The following is a 6,100-nucleotide window of genomic DNA, read 5'->3' on the forward strand; positions in this document are numbered from 1 at the left end:
ACTACAAATAGTTGAACAGGTGTACCTAAAAAAGTGGCTGCAACTGCAACAACTCATTGATAATTAGTCAACCACCAGATTAGTAATTATTTTTAATAAGTGGTTTGTTTGAATGTATCCCTAAATGCATGTTATGCTAGTGTCATATAACTCTGTACTATAACACTGTGGATGTCAACTTATACAACTGTGAGGGAACACAAAAGGACATGGGCTTATTTTAGCAATGAGGATGTGTTACAGTACACACAGGGGTGTCAAACTAATGACCTGGAGGCCAATGGGTGTCTCGTCTGGTCAAGAGGAAACCTCTCAGTAGCCAGTGAGCACTGTGAGGTTTAAATTACAGCACAGTATTGCATCATGATATCGCAATAAAGCTATCTATGATGATATTTCACAGAATTTCAAAGTAAAAGTGCTTGTTTTGATATGGAATGATGTACACAATAAAATGCATACACACACACATATATATATACATATATATGTATATATACTGTGTATACTTTACAATACATTTTAGTTGCAGTCCAGTTGATAATAATGTATAAAGGCGTTCTAATGTTTGTACTCAATTTATCATGGTGCACTGTCTATGTCAGCATCATAACATCTCATTTATAAAATGGGGGAAAGAAAGCGAGGGTCACGTTGGGTCGTGGATGCAGGATATGATTTTCTTTAGATAGAAGAAAAACTCCCATTTGATTATGGGCTTTCATTAAGTCCTGGTGATCCACCTGTGCTCACTGGGATATTCACCTCAATGTTCACCTCAACCAAGTGGTTTCAGCACCACGGACAGATTCAGCAACACCCACACTACTCCGTTATGATTTCAAAATACAAAATGCCTGGCGTAATCAACTCCTTAACATGGAAAAGTTTGAAGATGCTGCCAGCTTTTAGCCTATTTCTTTATTTTTTTGATTGCTTTGCTGTCATAGCTAACTGCTGTTGAAACGAACTCAGGTTCAGTTTCACCTGGTTGTTAGTCTCATAACAGAAGTCCTAGTCATTTTTTTAAATGAATTGTGCAACTAGTGCATTATCGAACAACAAGCTCTATTTTTTGTTCTCTTCTTCACTTATTTGGCCTGACTTTTCACCATTGTTGTTTTTCAGTACTGTCTGAAGCAGCTGCAAAGGAAACAGCATCAGCCTTGCACCAGCATGTGTGTTCTCAGTGCACCTGAGTGAGTCACTTTAGAAAGTCTTCAGGTATGTAAGTATGGATGCAGATTACATCTGATGTCGAAGTGAAAGACTTATCTCTGGGCGCAGATTGTTTTTGTTTGAAGGCGCTGTTTTTAAATGGAAAGCCTCAGAGTCACATTTTGATTCCTTGATTAGAATTGAAGAAACTTTGTTTCAGCTCAGAATATCACTCCTGTCAGCGCCGGCTCAAGCCTTTTGTGGGACCTAAGCTGAATTTGATTTGGGGTCCCCACCATAGAGTAGCCAGTGCTTGACTAATATTGACACACATTTCATACCATAAATTACATTAGTTATAGTTGTGTTTTTGACACCAAACCTTATTGTTTTTTTAACCTCAGAGATCAGTAAAATCACAAAAGTGTCCTCATAATAATCTGCACCTATGTATTCAATGTATTGTTTTTGCTTTTCCAGTAGAGATAGTAGAGTTAAAAAGACTTCCTGAAAAAGTGTGTTCATCTCCAATATTTAGCAAGGACATTTCTAAAATCTCACGATTTAACAGACTGGTGTATTTTGCGACAGCACTGCTGAAGGCCGGCGATCGCTGTGTCAGACGGAGTCTGTGCTCCAGTCATGCAGGAAGTACTGAACTAATCTTTTTAATGAACTAATTCTAATGATTCAGTTACACTGAAAATAACTGCTTTGACCGTCACTAGTTTGTGTTTGTGTCACGTAGAAAACAACTTCACAACAGTTTGACGCAGCCGTACTATGAGGAGCCCGCTTATATTGAGGAGGAACTATAGTAATGAAAAACAATGTGTCTGATACTACTAGAGTTTAGTAGTGCAAGAACTGCATAGTGGAAAAGTGTCATTAGTTTCCTTCTGCCTTGGGCTCTGATGCTGTCTTTATTAGAGGCTTTTCTTAATAATCAGGCTTTGAGAGTGAGAAGTTTACCATCACAGCAATTCATTGGATTGACCTCGGCGATCACATTGCTGTAGTGAGCAGAGGAGACACAGGTATCAAATCAGCCATAAAAAAAGTACACCCACAACTACAAGAGCACCATTATCATTGGGAAACCACACTAAAGCGATACCTTCCAGCCAGAGATAAAATAGTTGTTTTACATGTGATGCGCACTGAAACGAAGCCAGACAGGGTGGTGATGAAGCAGAGGCCCTCCTGGTTACACTATATCTCCTTAAAAACAAAAATCCCCCGACACAGCTCCGGCTTCAAGCTGATGTGCTATAGGGAGCCGAGGTCACCGGTTCATCCGTCAGAGAGGCTCCTCGCTGATGGATGGCACTCAGAGCAACGTGCGCCCAATCCACTGTAGCCCTAACCGCCGAGAAAGGGCCTTCGCAGGCAGAGAAATAAATAAATAAACAGCAACATCAAAGGGATGTTCAAAAGAAAAACAAAGCCTGCACACGTTCGTTTGCAAACACACACACACACACAAGCACAAGCACTCACTGGCTTCTCTCGCACACATCCGACGAGAGAGAGAAGGGGGGGAGGCGGAGGGAAAAAAGAAATACAAAGGACTGAAAGCGTACACATAGTTTACTCTCCAATGACACTCGGCTTGAAGAAAATCTAGACAAAACAAGGCAGAGTGGTGAAAATTGGAGCATTTGATGGTTCGATATTCACAACGAACAGGCTTCGAAAAACAAAGATCGAGCCAAAAACTGTTATACAGAATCTACAAACACCCACAATGAGCTCCATCTTCTGTGCGCTGTAACTCACCTTTACTCACTGGACATGGAACCGTGGCTTATTATTCATCAATGAAACACGGCTGTTATTTTAGACTTCTCTGTATATATTTTTTTAAACACGTAACACAATGAATACAAAGACCAAAACCAATCATTAATAGTCTTGTTCAGATGTAGCAATGGTGTATATTTTGGTAAGTGACCCAATTCTGATCTTTTCCTCCCACGTGGCACAAATCAGATATGACTCATGGAGGTGTAAACAAGGGGGGGAAGCGCATGCTTTAAGATATTAGACCAGATTCAGGCCTCATTTGTACAGAATGTGGAAATAATTCAGTTGTGAATCAGATTTGTGCATTTGCATCTACAATCTAAGGAACTTGTCAGTGCAACTTGTAAGATCACATGACTCTCTTTCAACCTGTGGAGGAAGTTTAATGCCTTTTAAGCCTTTGGGGCAAGGATTTCTAAATACCATTTTCACTTGCAGTTCGGCCTACAAACCATTTTCAGCAGTTAAACAGTGTTAAACAGTGTAAATGCAAATATCATCAGTTTTGAAAGACAATCTAAGCAGATTCTCCCCCAAAAAAATCTGATATAATATAGAATTGGGTATCAAGACCTGCAGTATAAACACAGCCTATTACAACTCAATAACGAGAGACTTGAGAAGATGACATTTATTGTGTTTAGTGCTTCTTATATGACACCTCACCACAGCCCTATAGATATAGTACAGATAGACACTGGTGGTGATGATGAAGATGACCAGGCACATTGAGCTGAGGTGATTCCAGGGTGGAGGTGCTACATTAACGTATGACTGCATGGAAAGAGAGACACAAATTCAAAATAGGTCAGTGATTAGCGCAACGTGAGCACGTCTGGTTGTTGTTGGATGAAAATAAGCTTAGAAATAATGGAAATTGTGATTGTAACTGAAAAGCTTTGGCTTACAGGTCCATGTGTGATCATTAATGACATCTAATGGTGAGGACAGCTTCATTCAGAGCTACGTGTCCCAAACACATCACGTACCTATGGTGACCGTTGTATACAAGACAGGAAAAAGGAGAGTCACTCGTCTTTGTTTGTGTAGTAAACATATGCTTGAAAATGAGTAACACTCCCTCTGTTTTTGTCTGTTTTAGCTTTCTCTACAAATCTGGCAAAACAAGATGGTGACCTTCATAAAGTAAGACCCTGCTCTAAGACTGTGAAAACAAACCATTTCCATGTTAAAGTGATTATAGACCGACACAAACACACCTGTGGGTCGTACATTCACTTTCTGCCAGTTAATGTGATTGGAGTCCGCTCCTCATGCACTACCCAGCTGCCATTAATCCACCAACAGAATTAAAATGAGTCAAATATAAAATACTCAAACACTTTTCAAAGCAAAAACCTAAACAAAAGAGGTATCATCCTTTTTTAAACGTGATTATTAGGAACCAATGGGTTTCGGTCTGTAACAAATAGACGGACAGAAAGTTCTGAAACTGCAAATCCCACCAGTTAGTGAGTTCATCTAACCAACCACTCGCCGAGAATAAAGAAGAAGGAAAAAGTACTGGTGCTGCATATGAGCAGTTAGGAGTTTTATTTGGTGTGAGAGTGTGGACTGGTTCGCCGGCCAAAACGGAGACAATAACACGCACCAAAGGAAAAAAAAAGTTAAAGAAACTTGCATGAGGTAACTTCATGAAATCTACCAGAACCAAGTTTGAGCTCAGGAACGAACTCTCTCAGACCCACAGGATGTTATCAACTCGCTGTGATTGTGTTTGGGTTCTTTTTTTTTTTTCTCTTTAGCGTTTCCTCACGTTTTCTCATTTATTTATTTTTATTGCACCTCACGAAAACGTGTGTTGTAATGCCAGTTGACACTGACCTTCCCCGCCTTTGCTTTTCTGGAGCCATATTCAAAAGGAAAAAAAAAACAAAAGCACAGCAGCATAATTTACTTTCATTGAAGTCATCTAGGATTCACTGTGTTCTTCTTTGTCTCATTTATTGGATTTTCTGGGAACTGCGGCTAAATGTTATTGTTTCTAAGATGGTGGTTATTGGCAACCAGGAACCTCAGTAGACTACGAGCGCTTTGGTCGGTTAGGGAGCCTTGCTTGCATGGCCTTGAGTTAGTCAGCGTGGGCTCATCCCATGAAATATTGAGGAAGCTGGGAGGGCTGGGGCCTCACGTGCATGTGTGTGTCTGTCTGAGTGTGTGTATGTGTGTGTGTGTGTAGGGGATTGCCTGATGGTGGAAGCTGTGGATGTTGTGTCAGCTCCCCCAAACCAAAACAAACTCCTCAGCCCCCCAGTGTACTCCTAAAATCAGAAAAGTGGATTGCAATATACCTTCCATTGTAAATTTACCATTCTCTGTCTTGTCTTCACTCTTGATTCCTCTTCCTCCCTCCCTCCTCTCTGTCTAACACAGACACACACATACACACACACTTTAACCTCCTTCACATTAAAATCAGTATACACGGGATTTTTAAACCCAGGTGAACTCACTGAAATAAGCGATTAACATGGTTCCCTTTGCTGGTGGTCATGTTGTTTATTATCCCCCCTACACACACACACACACACCAAATGTAACGCCACAAATGCACCATGAAAAATGAGTTAGAGGAAGAAGAAAACGATGACAACATTAATGATCGTTACTACTTTGGTCCCTTGCTCAAATTTAATTGCAAGTTTGGTTAGATCAAGGTTTGGCTAAAAACATTTACAACAAAATGAGTGTTTTCACCTTGATCTTGCATTCCCACCAAGGTTATAACAATTTGGGATTTTTCCATTAGTTTTAGTTTTTACTTTTTAAAAAAAAAAAAAGTTTGTTTTAATTAGTTTAATAAGAGTGAGGTACAAGAGGCCAAAAGGTCATAATAAGTTTTGCGTGTCATTAAAAACCCAACAAAAGATGCCACAGTCTACAAGAAATTAACCTGAAGTGCAAAATGTGTATCATTCTGCTGAGGTTGGATGCAGTTATATGTACAATAGTATATAATAAATAACCCTCATGAGGAGCTCAATCTCAACAATCAAAACAATAAAAGACGAGAGGTTTGATTCACTGACGTGCACCAACTCAGCCCAATAAACAATGTTATGTTTCACTTGCATGGCCTTATTTACTGTATGTGCCACATTTTAAACAAAAACAA

Source organism: Solea senegalensis, linkage group LG18 (genome assembly GCF_019176455.1).
Source record: "Solea senegalensis isolate Sse05_10M linkage group LG18, IFAPA_SoseM_1, whole genome shotgun sequence".
NCBI classification, from domain to species: Eukaryota; Metazoa; Chordata; class Actinopteri; order Pleuronectiformes; family Soleidae; genus Solea; species Solea senegalensis.